Raw genomic sequence first — 17572 nt, forward strand, 5'->3', positions numbered from 1 at the left:
CAAATGCAGAATAGGTAATATTTGCGATCGAAGTGGAGTCAATGTGGCCACTAGCTGCGGAACCATGTGTTCATCCTGACACATGACGAACCCGTGGACGCTTTCGTCTTCTCCGATTCATTGAGAAAGTTTACATTTGTGAGTCCTCGATTATACAGTGCGCGATTTACAGAAGCCTGACAATGCAAATTAGTGTTTCCTGCTACTTAGTTCAAAATGTTTCAAATTCCTCTAAGCAGTATGGGACTTAACATCTGAGGTCATCAGTCCCATAGGCTTAGAACTACTTACACCTAACTAACCTAAGGACATCACACACATCGATACCCAAGGCACGATTTGAACCTGCGACCGTAGCAGCCACGGAGTTCCGGACTGAAGCGCCTACAACCGCTCGGCCACAGCGGCCGGCTGCTGCTTAGTACCGTACACGGAAACTGACTGCGGTGGCGCATTCGCAGATGGACTCATGGGTGTGCTACCTACGTCTTTAAATTTGTTAAAGGTGGCAAGTTGAAAAGAACGACTATGTCAACGGCCAATGTTACAGGACGTGCTGCGAGGATGCTATAGACCAGTAGATCGATGGTGTACAAATTATAGATATATAGGGCAGTGGAATTCAACATCTAAAGCAATTAAAGAGAAGAAGAGGCAAGTGTTCATAACAAGAAATATACTGATATACATAAAAATGCTACTAGATAGCAATTTTGCAAACGACAACATACGGAAACACCAACTGTACTAGAACCCACATATCTGTTCTACAGAAATGGACTTTTTCTTTTCGAAATAAACGTTTAAAAAAATTATTCTAACATATTTTACCTAAGGTATTAGTTTTAAAAAGGTGTAAAGCCAAACTGAATTTAAGTCGCATATCGCGATGTTAATATATACTGGCAATGTGTGTGAGGTATAGTCTAACACCTATTGAGTTTCGCACAGGTAACTTCTGAAGTAAAAGCGCTCGAAATACTTCTTTATGTAAGATTCTGCAGTTCACATCTAATAATGACGTAAACAATGTCTTCTTAGGTAATTTTAGGGCACCTTTCTTTCAGTCGATATCGAAGACCATTGTATATTCCTCCCAATATATTTTGAACAACAGTAAAAGTTGTTTCACACGCTATTATACTAAAGTCATTGCAGCATAACGTGGAACTCATAAAGACATATTTTGAAACTATTTGACTCTGTAACAGACAAAAAAGTCACCCAGAGAAAAATGAGTAACCACTACGTAACAGTTAACTCAAAGAATATGATTTTTTGAAAATATTTACATCTTTATTGCATCATAGGCATTTACGCGTAGGGACCAGCCTGCATGGCTGGAAGAGGGCCAAGATGTGGTCCTACTATCCATTGTAAGGAGAGACATAGAAAGTTGCTGAAATTTCAGGATTGACAGCAGGTAAACCACATACACTTTCCAATTGACAAAAGCCCATTGGATACATAATTTTTCCACTGTTTACACGAAATAGGTGCTCGACGACTGCGGAACTATCACGAATAATCAGGACAAAAAAATATTTTGAGAATTTTAATGTACATTCCTTAACATAGCATTAGTCTATAAGCGACAAAAGTCCGGAGTTAAAAAAAATAATAATAAAGTTGCAGGGTGGCGCACGAAATGTCACACGACATGAGTTACGAATTGTGCTTCTATTTCGGGATGGAACCCAAAGTAAATACTACAAAAGCAAAATATTCTTAACGGATAATGTTGTGTCTAGACAAGACAGCCTAGACACAATGAGAGGAAGCCGAAAGGCACGCGCTAAGCTAAAGCAGGATGGCGTGAGGTCTGAAACAGGATACGTAATGAATGCTATAAAGAAAAGTACGTAGCTTCTGGAATACTTAACTTTAATCCATCCTTGTGGTATATCTGGAGATTGTGGCGATACAAGTTAGACTCCATAGATACTAATGGCGCCTTGCTAGGTCGTAGCCATTAACTTAGCTGAAGGCTATTCTAACTATCTGCTCGGCAAAGGAGCGAGGCTTCGTCAGTGTAGTCGCTAGCTACGTCGTCCGTACAACAGGGGCGAGTGCTATTCCGTATCTCGAGACCTGCCTTGTGGTGGCGCTCGGTCTGCGATCACCCAGTGGCGACACGTGGGTCCGACATGTACTAATGGACCGCGGCCGATTTAAAACTACCAGCTAGCAAGTGTGGTGTCTGGCGGTGACACCACAGATAACATGTTCAATGTGCACACCGTCCTGTCTTACAGTTTCTTGAAGTCACTTGTACACTGCTGATGACTCTCCCATACAGATATTCAGCAATCATGCAGTGTAACTCCACAACAATGACCTTCAGTTGCAGAGGTTTTTCGTATTTCTGAATGTAGCCCCAGAGGAAAATTTCATATGGATCAATTTCATAGCTTTGGGGCGTCCAGAGTCGGCCACGTTCACGACACTGTGTCAATTTGGCCGACATTACACGAAAGCCAAGCCCATGAAGCAGGAGATCAAGTGTAGCGTTTGCAGTGCGTGGGCGTGTTCCATCCAGCATGATGCTCTGTGTCTGCACCAATAAACTTGTTGCCACGACTGGGGAAGCATTGTTTTCGCAGAATACCGAAATCCAGTTCACCGGTTACAATAGAATCGAAGGACAATTGGTTAATGATTCCGTGGCTTGAGATCACGATCCAAGCACAAATTGGAACCGTACTTTTCTTTAATGTCCACTACTAGCGAATATCCCAGCCTGTTTGTTTATACCTTCATTCGCGTGACTCAATACTTGATCAGAAAAGAGCATGTTGTACAGAACAACCTCTTCCTGGATTGCTCAGTTTGCAAATGTAGTAGCAGTCTGTATCCTATCTGTTGTCAAAAAGTTATTCACCACCGCAGTGCTTAATTTCTAAAATTTTAGGTGCCGGAATGCACTTCTTCAACCATACAAGCTTATTCCTCCTCCTCTTCCTTCCAGCCATAAAGCCACAAATTTCGATTTTTTGCACACTTGTGATAAAATGTGCAATGAGAAATACTTTTACACTATATTGTTTTGAAATTCCGGATTTTAAAACACAATTTCTAATTCTAAAAACAAAAAATACAAGATTTATTAAAGAAACAGACCCTACAGTGGTAGTGTTACTTGGGTCCTTAAGTCTTCTCGATACATATCGGCACAAGTCGATAATCTTCGTGAATGTCACGTCATGTTTCCAACCGCAGCCAGCCGCAAGGTCCAAAAAGTTGCGCTGCAGCTGCTCGGTGAGCGGAAGTTTTGGGTGTCGTCTTTGTATTCCTAGACTTTAGAAAATGTCACCGTGAATTTTCTGAAAATTTTCTGATTGATATATTTTATTAACTAATATCTTTTTCAAATAGTACAGTACGTCGCCCGACGCCCCAGTCCGTCACATCATGTTGGTCACCCACTGTCACGTTCACTGATGCTGGCGCAGCGGCAAATTATAGTTAGGCTGCGATTTATTACGCGTGTACTACTTTAAATCTCCCGAGCCGACTTGCTGTGGTGAGTTAAAAAACGTACCATGATGAATGAGACCGATTCAGCTGTGTGATAAACCAGTATTTATGATCCAACTACTTTCGCGGCGTCAGAGCCACATCTTCATGGATAGGACTACATGTTTATTTCATAATTTATTTCGAACGGTAACCAGGACATGCCTCAAAATTCTTTGTCCAATAGTACTAAAAAAATTTTACCGTAAAAAGATCGGTAAACGAATTCAAAAGAGGGCAAAACGCAGGGAACATCATACCGATACAGGAAATGTCAGGTGTAACAACGTCGTGGCAACGTGAGGTCCGCAGTGACCACCTAGACGAACTGAACTGAACCGCCTCGGATTTCCTGTATCGGAATGAGGTTCCTGCATTCTGCCCTATTTTGACTTGGACTACCGACCTCTTGACGGTTAAACATTTACAGCAAAATTGGACAGAGAGTGTGGGGTCATCTACTGGGTATTGTTTGAAATAAATATGTATCGGTGAAGATGTGACTCTGATGCCGCAAAAGTAGTCGGCCGGAGTGGCCAAGTGGTTCTAGGCGCTACAGTCCGGAACCGCGCGACCGCTAGGGTCGCAGGTTCGGATCCTGCCTAGGGAATGGATGTGTGTGGTGTCCTTAGGTTAGTTAAGTTTAAGTAGTTCTAAGTTCTAGGGGACTGATGACCGCAGAAGTTGAGTCCGATAGTGATCAGAGCCATTTGAACCATTTGAACTGCAAAAGTAGTTGGCTCATAAATAAAAATTTTTAATATGCCTGAAACGGTCTTATTCATCATGGTACAGTTTTACAACTTTGGATGCCCACAATACAAAATTTGCTAAAATGAGATTTAAAAAAAACCACCTGGGAGGAGCCGGAACTTAAGCCCTGCGCCACCGAAATATTATAAGGAGGCTGGCCAGTCTCGGAAATGGTAAAACTTTGCACAGAATTGAAATTCCCCATCCAGCACTGGGTCTTCTTTCCGAACTTGAAGTGAAAGACACTAGCGATGCTTAACGTTTTGTAATGTACGAACACCAGCAGACTGTGAACACTTTCTCTTCAAGACAGTCGCATTGCGTATAATTGTCGAGATAGTCTTCTTACTGCCTGCGGCAAGGAGACAGCCTTGTACTGGGAAAGAACAAAAAGAAAGACTGTGTCACAGTACCACGTTTTCTCTCTCCTACAGTGGTAGCACAACATTTCTTGCTTTTGTGGAACTATCGAGCTGCGTTTGTCGACCGTTATCACAAACTACTGGGCTCTTCACACCAAATTTTGCTTTTTGCACGGACGTAAGACTCCGAGCAGAATTTTCGAAGGCGTAACTCCACTGGTAAAGCCTCGAGAGTACGTTTGAGTCGTGTAACATATCGTGCGCCTCCCTGCAGGACGGAAGAAGAGACGACGGCGAGATGGGCAAAGAGCAGCAGTTACCAGGCGTGCAGGCTGCTCGGAAGTCGGCGCGGGTAGTCGCGCAGTGTGGAGTGTGGTGGCGTAGCGCGGCGCGGCGCAGTACTGTGCGAGGTGCGGAGCGGCGGCGCGGTCAGCTGCGATGCCGTCGCTGTCGTCGTCGGTGCGAGACTGAGCGGCAGTAGGCGGCGGCGGCGGCGGCGGCGGCGGCAGCAGCGCGGGCCGCGGGCCGCGGGCAAGGTCGCCGGCTCGCTAACCTTGCGCTCAGGGCCGGCAGCCGGCAGCCGCCAGCCGCCAGCGGTGCCTCAGCTCCATTACCTAGGGCTCGCGCGGCCCGCGTGCCGCGGCCTTCCTCCGCGCGCCGACGCCCGCGTCCGGCGTACAGAGCGGCCGGCCGCGCTGTTGCTGGGCCTCCGTTCACTCACCGCGCCTCGCTGCCTCTGCACCTCACGTCGCTCACTCAGACCCCATTCCTGCGGCTTAGCGTGCGGCAGAGAAAGATCTCGTGGGCGACTTCCGGTATTCCTACAGCCACTGACAACGTGCGCACTATATACCAGTGCGCTGACTGTCGGCAGTGTACGTTTCCCAGTCAGTTTTCGGACTTTGGGATGTTTCTTAGTGCCAATTCATTTATGTAAGGTATATACAATGAGGTGATAAGAGTTAGGGAGTAGTGATTTGCACATGTACAGATGCCTGTAATATCGTGTACACAAGGCGTAAAAGAGCACCGTATTGGCGGAGCTGTTATTTGTTCTCAGGTGATTCATGTGAAAACGTTTCCGACGTCATTACGACCGCACGACGGGAATTAACAGACTTGGTAGTTGCTACTAGAAGCGTGAGGTATTCCATTTCTGAATTTTATGAAATTCTGTATTCCAAGAACCACAGTGACAAGAGCGTGCCGAGAATATCTCTGACTATGGACAACGCATTGGCGACGACCTTCACTTAACGACAAAGAGCGGCCGCGCTTGCGTAGTCAGTGGTAACACATAAGAAAGACTGCGTGAAAGAACCGCAGAAATCGGTTTGGGATATACGACGATCGTATCCGTTAGAACAGTGCGGCGAAATTTGGCGTTAATGGGCTATGGCAGTAGACGACCGACGAGAGTGCCTTTGATAACAGCACGACATCGCATACAATGCCACTACTTAGCTCGTGATCATGTTGGTTGGACCCTAAACGACTGGAAAAGCGTAGCCTTCTCAGATGAGTCCCTATTTCATTTGCTAAAAGCTGATGGTGGCGTTTGAGTGTGGCGCAGACCCTAGAAAGTCTTGGATCCAAATTGTCAACAAGGCACTGCGCAACTTGGTAGTGGCTCCATAATGGTGTGGACTGTGTTTTTATTGGGTAACTGGGTCCTCTGGTCAACTGAACCGATTATTCACTGTAAATGGCCATGTACGGCTACTTGTAGACCATTTGCAATCATTCAAGGACTTCAATTTCCCAAACAACGATGGAATTTCAATGGATGAAAATGCGCCATATCATCAGGCCACAATTGTTTGCGACTGGCTTGAAGACCATTCTGGACAATTCGAGTGAATGATTTGGCAACGCGGATCGCCCGACATGAATCCAGTCGCATATTTATGGGACCTAATAGAGAGGTCAGTTTGTGCACAAAATCTTGCACCGCCACCGCTTCCGCAGTTATGGATGGCTATAGAGTGCAGCATGGCTCAGCATTTCTGCAGGGGACCTGCAACCAATTGTTGAGTCCATGCCACGTCGAGTTGCTGCATTACACCCAGCAAAAGCAGGTCCTACACGATATTGGGAGGTATCACATGACTTTTGTCATCTCTGTGAACATAAAGATGCGCTCGGTGCCTAACGTGACGTTGAATTATGCGTAGGTACGAGGGTGAGCAAGGGAAGCATACGAGGGACGTTCAATAAGTAATGAAGCACTTTTCTTCTGAGAGCAAGTTGGTTTTATTCAGCATTGGAATTCACCATATTCTTTCTGACTCTTTTGGCTACAAAACTGTATTTTTCAACAATCTCCGTTCAATGTTATTGCCTTACGCCACCATAGTGGGCAGCCCTTTATACCCGCACGGTGCCCCTATACTGGCCGACGTCGGAGCCAACGTCTTGCTGCATCAATAACCTTCCCATCATTCACGTACTGTTATCCGCGGAGCGCATCCTTCATTTGGCCAAACAAGTCGGAAGGAGCGACATCATGGCTGTTGGGTGGATGAGGAAGAACAGACCAATGAAATTTTGTGATCTCCCCTCGGATGCGCAGACTTGTGTCAGGCTTTGCTTTTTCATGGAGAAGGAGAAGTTAGTTTGTATTTTTGTGGCCACGAACACGCTGAAGTCGTTTCTTCAATTTCCTGAGGATAGCACAATACATTTCACAGTCTATCGTTGCACCATGTGGGAGGACATCAAACAGAAATCTCATCCAGGGTCCCATAAGACCGTCGCCATGACATTACCCACTGAGGGTGGGAGGGGGAGCAATGTCGGTCACTCCATAGATTGCCGTGTTGTTTCCGGCTCGAAATGATAAACCTATTTTTCATCACCTGTATCGATGTCACGATCAGCCTCGAAACACAAGCAACATCGTACATCTGATCCTCCGTTGCTCTTTATGGTCTCGTGTTGGGCGACGAGGGACCCAACTGACACATGCCTTTTAGTACCCTAACTGGCGGACTACCATCAGAGACGTCCAACAGCGAGGTGTTTGACTGTGATCCGTTGACCACCTCGATTCAGAAAGTCCGTTGGAACGTTCCAGGAGTCACATCTGTGAGTGCCCGGGCGGCATGCGGGAGATCGTACAGGTCTGAGCGGCCTTGTTGCTTTCATGACAGACGCCTTGCCCAACGACTAAGCGCGCTTCCGTAGAAATTCTGCAAGCGCCTATCAGGTCTGCGGTGCTCTGGTTTTCCGCCAAAAGAAATTCAATGACAGCTCTCTCCTTGGACTGCCCCTCTTTTACAGATGCCATTTTGAAGGCTACGTACAGCGCGCCACGTACTGGAACTTCATGAAACTCTAAGGGATGAATCGGTAATATTGTACGATATTCCAAAAGAAATTCTGCATTTTTTCAACTGAAATTAGTAGAGAAAATTATATGTTGCCTTACGTATTGAACATCCTTCGTACAAGCTACACAGAGACGTATGGGGGAATCATTCTCCGACGGACGTTCCGAAAGTAAAATTCTTCAGTGCTTCCCTTGGTGACCACTGCCAATGTGGTCGCCGACGGAAATGCGAGCTGTTATCCGATAAGAATGGGCACGTAGGACTAGTGTGTCCATCATCTATGAACGCCTACTGAACGTGTAAGGCGAAGATGTCATGTTTCGTCAAATGGTTGGTCGCTGGTGTTGCAAATATTCAGAGAAGAAGGCAGAGTGTGGAGGATGAAGGTTGAAATGGGCGTCCCTCCACATCCACGAATGAAAACATTGCTAGAGTACAGGACATGGTGTTAGCGGACAGGCGGATAACGTTATCAGACGTAGCGTCAACCCCACGTTTTATGATACTGCAGTGCCTGTGTTGTTAAACACATGAAATTTGTTTGCAGTTTTGAATACGGACAACCATCAGCTGTATAAGGGAGTGACAATAATGGAAATTTACGCTGGATCGGCACTCGTGGATAAATACAATACTGCAATGCAAATGTTGTTAAGAATAACAATGCAGTATTCCTCCAGACTGCACGTAGCCGCATGCCTGCGCTGCAAATATCGTATTTCTTTGCCGCCTCTCCTTAACGGGAAGTACATAATGTTTGTACGAGTACAGTTTGTGACACGGTAAGGACTGGATATGAAAGTTTGTGTCTGACCGTCATTCGTCATTCGTGTATGCATAGCTAAAACGGCTAAAGCGACCACTAGCGTAAAGTGGGAAATTTGGATTCGAGTACCGGTCCGATCACAAATTTTCAAGTGCAGCTGTTATATTATTTCGGGGTCCAAAGCAGCTGCATCATACAAACTTCCCTTTAGTTAGGGCCGGCCGGAGTGGCCGAGTGGTTCTAGGTGCTTCAGTCTGGAACCGCGCGACCGTTACGGTCGCAGGTTCGAATCCTGCCTCGGGCATGGATGTGTGTGATATCCTTAGGTTAGTTAGGTTTAAGTAGTTCTAAGTTCTGATGAACTTAGACTGATGACCTCAGATGTTACGTCCGATAGTGCTCACAGCCATTTGAACCATTTGAACTTTAGTTAGGTCTGAAGTTGACTGGCAATGGTCAAAGCTAGTTATCAAATTTCCTATAAGCGATTTTGGCTTGTAAATATTTTACGAAAAGTCAACATTTACTTACGTATATCGTGACCTCGCATCATTGTGAGCAGTTGGTTAATAAGGGTAAAGAATAAGACGACTGCTAATATTGGCGCTTACACATCGCGTGAATTGTGGCATCGGTGGAGAGGACTCATCGTGATTCCAGAGAAGTGTCGTTTCCCAGGAGACGTTGCAGATTGCATCCATTACGTGGCAGCACGCCGAGAGGACGAAAGCGAAAACTGGGTCGCCTGGTGAAGGCGAAGGCGAGGACGGGAAACGGCCGGAGCGCGTCCTCGTAGGAGAGTTTTCCGCGAAGGCGCGGCAACGCGCAGCGCCAGCCGGGCTTGTGTGACGTGTCGGCGGGTCGCGCAAGCGGACGCCGCCAGCGGACCCTCTGCGGAACTCCGCCACTGGAGTGCAGGCTGCCGGGGAAAGCCGGCCGCAGCCGTGGGACCGGGGACCGGCGGACGTGGGAAACGAACGGCCACCGGCCACTGGCGCAGGCTACTCCGTGCCCGCTGCACTGCCAAGGTATCGTCGTAACCGCACTCGAGTGGGCACTCTGAAGATGTCTTCTGTGCATGCCTCGAGATACTCTACAGTTGAGTATACGTCCCCCATACAGCACAAAAAAAAGTACAAGCATTGGCGTAATTGGGATACGGCAATCAGGGCGTCGTTTGTGTACGGGTGCACTTTTGTAATAGCCAAAAAGAAAAGGAAAAGAAATGAGAAAGAACAATATAAAATTGCAAGAGCGAGTAAGCAGAAGGAGGGGAAATACAGGGAGACGATGAAGAGATAGTAGCAGTAAGTAGAAGTGGAAGAAGAAGAGGCAGAAGTGAAAGGAAAAGCAAAGAATTGGCGTGCACTTAATGAAATTGGTGTGGACATGTATGAGTGATTTCAGGTGTGCCGCAGGGGAGTGTCGTAGGACCGTTGCTATTCACAATATACATAAATGACCTTGTGGATGACATCGGTAGTTATGATGCTGTGGTATATCGAGAGGTTGTAAAAATGGAAAATTGTACTGAAATGCAGAAGGATCTGCAGTGAATTGACGCATGGTGCAGGGAATGGCAATTGAATCTCAATGTAGACAAGTGTAATGTGCTGCGAATACATAGAAAGATAGATCCCTTATCATTTAGCTACAAAATAGCAGGTCAGCAACTGGAAGCAGTTAATTCCATAAATTATCTGGGAGTAGGCATTAGGAGTGATTTAAAATGGAATGATCATATAAAGTTGATTGTTGGTAAAGCAGATGCCAGATTGAGATTCATTGGAAGAATCCTAAGGAAATGCAATCCGAAAGCAAAGGAAGTAGGTTACAGTACACTTGTTCGCCCACTGCTTGAATACTGCTCAGCAGTGTGGGATCCGTACCAGATAGGGTTGATAGAAGAGATATAGAAGATCCAACGGAGAGCAGCGCGCTTCGTTACAGGATCATTTAGTAATCGCGAAAGCGTTACGGAGATGATAGATAAACTCCAGTGGAAGACTCTGCAGGAGAGACGCTCAGTAGCTCGGTACGGGCTTTTGTTGAAGTTTCGATACTTTCACCGAAGAGTCAAGCAGTATATTGCCCCCTCCTTCGTACATCTCGCGAAGAGACCATGAGGATAAAATCAGAGAGTTAGAGCCCACACAGAAGCATACCGACAATCCTTCTTTCCACGAACAATACGAGACTGGAATAGAAGGGAGAACCGATAGAGGCACTGAAGGTACCCTCCGCCACACACCGTCAGGTGGCTTGCAGAGTATGGATGTAGAGGTAGAGAAAATCACCAGGGGATCCGGTCTGGACTGTGCTGAGGAACAGATCCACAACCTCTCCTGTTTCCATTTACCGTAATTTACCACCTGTGTCACGTATCAATTCTTCGCTACAATTGTCAGCTCGTGATGGTCGCCCCAGTATCTGGAGGATGGGGCAGGGGGGAAGCGGGTGGGGGGAGGGGGAAGGGGATGGAGGCTATACCCCTGAATATATGATGCGACAGTCTCCCTCGTACTCCTAAGTGGAAATGTGATGGAAGCCTACAGAGCAGGTCAGGGGAGAGAGATTTCTCCAGAATGGCTGGTTTCTTCAGCATCAGTTGGAAATAATCTTTTGAATAGCAGCATTTTACAGTGGAGTGTTACTAACGTGCATAGGGAACGGGCCATTAAAATTGCCTGCATGTGGCTACTGACTCTAATTAGCCCAAAAGCCGGAATGTTAATAGTTTTCATACAGAAGGGTGGAGCTCGCAAAATAAAGGACTGGCAGCCCTCCTGTGTGTTGAGGTCATGAGCACCCCAGAGCGGAGATACTGATTCCAGAGTACTACTAATTTACTAAGACTGCCTCCTGCTTCCTGCCACTTTTTTTGAGTCGACTGTATGCTTTGCGGTCAGTATATGGGCACACTGTCTGAGCTGTGTTACTAAGCGAACAGGGGTTAGACGAAGCCAAGGTAGTGTGCTGCTCAGATTATCTGGGACTTTTCAGACTATCTCACTTCGGACTATCTCACTTCGAGTGTGGTTTGGGAATCTACCGATAGACTACACGACCAGATTCCGGGCCACTGCGTACTAGCTTAAGATGAGAGAACGAGATAAGGTAACCATCATAGCACGTGTAGAAAATACATACAAACGCCAGTTAAATAGGTGACAATGACATAGTTAACAACGGGAATTAAATAGCAGTGACTCGGAACAGAAAGCTTACACATTATTTCTCAATATGAGTGTACGTATAGGAACGAGTCACATCGACCCCAGTAGAGGCGTGGACCATTTCCTGACTGATGCATTTACACCGCATCCATCTCAGTGAAAGGGAAGGATGTAATTGTGGGGAGAGACGCGTCCCAGAGCACGTCGTATTATTCTGTACGCTTCTCACAAACAGACCAGACGACTAGAGCGCACATAAGAGGCTTTATGTTATGCGATTAGATACGAAACACTATGGACAGATATCAATAGTAGGGCAGACTCGATCCTCAAGGTCCTGCATCTTCGGCACTCAAAAGAGCGACAAAAAAGACGTGACACGAGGTCCAGGACATAGCAAAACAGTAATATAATGTACACCACACGGGAAGGTGACGAAACTGATGACCCAGGCAACAATTGAGACGACGATGTCGACAGATTCCTTGACCAAACAATCTAGTATTGAGTTCAAAGCCGGCCGACGTGGCCGTGCGGTTAAAGGCGCTGCAGTCTGGAACCGCAAGACCGCTACGGTCGCAGGTTCGAATCCTGCCTCGGGCATGGATGTTTGTGATGTCCTTAGGTTAGTTAGGTTTAACTCGTTCTAAGTTCTAGGGGACTAATGACCTCAGCAGTTGAGTCCCATAGTGCTCAGAGCCATATATATATTGAGTTCAATAATTAATTATTTGTGAGTTTTAAATATGTTTCAAAAGCTGTATGTTTTTTATTTTTTATCTTTCCACTGTTTTCTTCTAACCTGCTAACATTTTTTGTTTAATACCTTATGTTCCCTATAAATAATATAATTCTCATTGTAACTCAGTGTCCTAACTTTGATTTATTTTTTTGCTGAAAACAATATTTGCTTATAATATGGAACAATTTACCTAATTAGAAGCAAAGTTGTAAAATGACCAAATCTTTTAACATATTACGCCACAGTTCTTTAAATATGCAATAAATGAAAGATAAGTAATGATGTGGGTTAAACAAAAAATGGGAATATGTCGGCAGGGCGGAGGGAACACGAATCCTAAATCGCCAAGGATGCTAGTTATACTAGTTACGACACTGTGTGCATGTGCCTATTATGAACGAGATTCAATGCATCGTTACCGGCTGTCCCTCTGAAGAAGGTTTATCTTTCTGCTTCGTTGCTCTATCTTGACATTCGAAGAGAATTAGTAATCAGAAGAGAAACGACCAAAGGAATAGTGTTTTCAACTCCATTTAGGTACTGGTAAGCGTTCCTATAATTCCCCATACTTATGCTCCGCAACTCATTGCTCAATTCAAGCTACAGTAGTCTGGAAAAATGTTAACTATCCACTTACTTTACGAGATGGTTTGACACGTCTCGTAAATTTCTATGTGCTAGCGGGAAATTCAGTCTGTCCATAAGCACCTTCATTGTAAGCGTTTGTGCAAAAAAGCAGACAGTTGTTTGTTAGTAATCACATCAAAAATCGGAAGCCATAAATTTCACAGAAAAGCATAAATTCGAGTAAGGTGTAATGAAGAAAGATTTTAATTTCAAAAAGTGATCATACATTGACGGAAGTTCAAGGACGCCTTGAACCAACACTGAAGAGGTTTTTCCTTGTCATCAGTCTTCTGACTGGTTCCATGGAGTCCACCTCAACTTCCTGCACCGGCCTCTTCATCTGAGAATAGCTCTGGCGCTTGACGTCCTCAGTTATTTATCTCTGTGTCTACAGTTCTTACCTGAAGTGGCCAGTGAGCTAGGTGCCTGGGGAGGGTAACAAAATAGAAAAATTTGCCCACAACTTTGTAATGCAATTATAAAAGCCAGCAAATGTTCAATTAGCTTTATTTTATAATCAACCAAATGTGGGCAGGACTCAAACTGTGCACCGGTCCACAGTGTGGGCACGTCGTTTTACTGTACCTAGCCAAATAGCACAGTCATTGATTGGCACTTCTAAAATACAGAAATAGAATAAATTTAATAAGCACACAATAATCAATTCACAAAAGGGCCGGCTCTTCAAGGTTCCTTCCAAGTTATACATTCCTTTATCCGCGACCAGAAATATATTTAAAATAACCTTTCATCATACTAATAAATAATCTAAACCCCACAAACAAGTGTAAGCTAAAGAAACAGTGCTTGGATCTGATGACAGAAGCTATTAACTCTTCAATAACAAACCAAGTCCTGGTAAACCTAATAGCCTACATGCGTAACGCAGCTAGGGTGAAACATGTAAAAAACAGTGCTGATGACAGAAGCCTAATCAAATAGAAGCAAGCAAAGGAACAGCATCAACTAGAACGAGTTACGATAATTACATAATAAAAATCTTAAAACCAGCCGCTCTAATTGAGCGAGTCAGACCAGCTGTACGACTCAAATCTATTCCCCTCATCCACCCCTTTACTCAAGATAATAAACAACCATTTTAAGGCAAAAAAATTAATTTTGAACAGCGATAACATAAACAACTTAACAGGTGGAAGAAATTCAACATTAACCAATGATTAGTCAGTTCTTTTCAAGTCTTCCGGAACCAATAACAAACATGAAGTAAGACACCGACTGCAACTCAATGGTGATTGAAGTCCAGCAGACAGGAGTAAACACACAGGGCTGTATGCTAGAGTGGGCCACGCGCACAAGTGCACAGCAATAGCCAATGTTCTGAAACGTACTCACCAAGTTTGGTTATTTTTGGTTGAACAGGAGCTGTCCCAAGTTTTAACTGGTACACCAATCCCCCTCCTTTGGCCGCGGCCAACGACCCAACGATTCTTTCGCCCGAGGTACAGCTGCCCGCTTCGCCTCCTATCTTCATGGTCTCATAGTTGCCGACGCCACACGCTGTTTGGGATGCGCCCTTCCAGCTTGTCTGCGCGGATTGGAGTGGGCGCTCTTTTTTCCAGCTGGAAGTTTCCTTCTTGACCGCCAGACAGTCTTCTCCACGCGAACCTGATACCACTGTAAAAGTCTCGGCAGTCATCGCGCACGCCCTCACTGGTGCCACGCGTGAAGCCGTCGCTAGATAAGTCAAGAGCGTAACCATGCCCAATATCGATAAGAGCCTACATTGCTTCTTACCCTCTACAGTTCCGTCTAGAACAATAGAAGTTATTCCCTGACGTCTTACTATATCTTCTGTCACTCTCCTTATTATTGCTCTCTACATGGCACGTTCGTCAATGATACAACAGAGAACCTCCTCGTTTCTCAATCTATTCATGCACCTAATTTTCAGCACCTCTCGATAGCACCGTATCTCAAACGCTTCGATCATATTCTTTTCTGATTTTCCTACAACTCACGGTTCACGTCCGTACAGTGATGTGCTCGAAACGTACATTCTTAGGAATTGCTTCCTCAAATTAAGGCGGATATTTGACTTTATTAGATTTCTTCTGTCCAGGAATGGCCTCTTTGCCTGTCTTAGATTGCTTTTTATGTCCCACTTGCTTAGTCTGTGATGTGTTATTTTGCTTTCAAAATAATAGAAATCCTTCACTTCATCGAGTTCGTTGTTTCCAACTTTGATGTTAATGTTACTTCTAATCTCATTTCTGTTCCTCCGCATTCTTTTCATCTTTCTTCGGTTTACTCAGAATCCATATTCGAGTACTGATTAGACCAGTGCACGCCAAACTTTTGTGCTCAGGCGCCAATACTTACATTGTAGGAAGGTTACTCTGGGCGCATATGTACCAATCTTATTAATTAGTAACCCACATAAATCAGTATGTTGTGAGTCCCAATATACTAGCTATAGTAAGAGTGCAATACGTTGGCCGTCATCCATCAAGGACTGGTCGTTAAAAGTGAGCACCATTCAGAAAACATCGTGTCAACTATTCTCCGTTTCAGATTGCGGCCAATCTCGGTAACCCAAAGGTGTGACCCTGTCAACTGCCTGACAAACTGTTGTTATGTTGTCTGTGTGAGCGGATTATTAACTGACTAATAGCAGCAACTGCGCTTATATTTAAATGTTTTGCGCAATATGTGACACTATCACGAAAGTTTAACGTATGTTTTGAATTTCATTTTTTCATCTCATTCCATTGAAGAGCCAAAGAAACTGATACACCTGCCTAATATCGTGTAGGGCCCCCGCGCGCACGCAGAAGTGATGCCGCGCGGGATTAGCCGTGCGGTCTTAGGCGCTTCAGTCATGGACCCTGCGGCTGTCCCAGCGGAGGTTCGAGTCCTCCCTCGGGCATGGGTGGGTGTGTTTGTCCTTAAGATAATTTAGGTTTAAGTAGTGTGTAAGCTTAGGGACTGATGACCTTAGCAGTTAAGTCCCATAAGATTTCACACACATTTGAACATTTTTTTGCAGAAGTGCCGCAAGATTAAGTGGCATGGACTCGACTAATGTCTGAAGTAGTGCTGGAGGCAACTGACTCCATGAATCCTGCAGGGCTGTCCATAAATCCGTAAACGTACGAGGCGTTGGAGATCTCTTCTGAACAGCTCGTTCAAGGCATCTGGGATATGCTCAATAATGTTCACGTCTGGGGAGTGTTCCTGGAGCCACGCTGTAGCACTTCGGAACGTGTGGGGTGTTGCATTGTCCTGCTGGAACTGCCCAAGTCTGTCGAAATGGACAATGGCCATGAATGGATGCAGGTGATCAGACAGGATGCTTACGTACGTGTCACCTGTCAGACTCGTATTTAGACGTATCAGGTGTCCCATATCACTCCAAATGCACACGCCCCACACCATTACAGAGCCTCCACCAGCTTGAACAGTCCTCTGCTGATATGCAGGGTCCATGGATTCATGGGTTGTCTCCATTCCCGTACACGTCCATCCGCTCGATACAATTTGAAACGAGACTCTCCCGACCGGGCAACATGTTTCCAGTCATCAACAGTCCAATGTCAGCGTTGACGGACCCAGGCGAGGCGTAAAGCATCAGGGGTACACGAGTGGGCCTTCGGCTCCGGAAGTCCATATCGATTATGTTTCGTTGAATGTTTCACGCACTGACACTTGTTGATGGCCCAGCATTGAAATCTGTAGCAACTTAGGAAGGGCTGCACTTCTGACACGTTGATCGATTCTCTTCAGTCGTCGTTGATCCCGTTCTTGCAGTATCTTTTTCCGGCCGCAGCGATGTTGGAAATTCGATGTTTTACCGTATTTCTGATATCCACGGAACACTCGTGGAATTGTCGTAATGGAAAATTCACAGTTTATAGCACCTCAGACATGTTGTAACCCATCGCTCGTGCGCCGACTTTAATACTAAGTAGAAACTCACTTAAATCTTGACAACCTGTCATTGTAGCAGTAACCGATGTAACAACTGCGCCAGACACTTGTTGTCTTGTATAGGCGTTGCCGACCATAGGGCCATATTCTGGCTGGTTACATATCTCTGTATTTGCATACGCATTCCTATACCAGTTCTTTGGCGCCTCAGAGTATTAAAAGAACATTAATTTCATTTCATATTGCTTGCTGCAAATATGTACCGAATTTGAAGACCACTGTCTGTATCAAAAACAATCGCCAGTCCCTGTTATTTCCGTTTGACATTTGTACAATCGCAGCTGAAAGCTACGAGACACATATACCCCTGGGTTGCCAGCACTGGATGACAAACAATAAAACATTCCCTC

General features: G+C 45.3%; 1 protein-coding gene across 1 annotated transcript in view; it reads right to left on the bottom strand.

Moving 5' to 3' along the window:
• Positions 1-5083, bottom strand: part of LOC126474164 (dual oxidase maturation factor 2-like) — a 723454-nt gene extending 718371 nt beyond the window's left edge. The window contains exon 1 of the mRNA XM_050101622.1: positions 4952-5083. The gene's annotated coding sequence lies outside the window, so the exon portion shown is untranslated. The remainder of the gene's footprint in view (positions 1-4951) is intronic.
• Between the last annotated feature and the right edge of the window lie 12489 nt (positions 5084-17572).

Source organism: Schistocerca serialis, chromosome 4 (genome assembly GCF_023864345.2).
Source record: "Schistocerca serialis cubense isolate TAMUIC-IGC-003099 chromosome 4, iqSchSeri2.2, whole genome shotgun sequence".
Classification (NCBI taxonomy): domain Eukaryota; kingdom Metazoa; phylum Arthropoda; class Insecta; order Orthoptera; family Acrididae; genus Schistocerca; species Schistocerca serialis.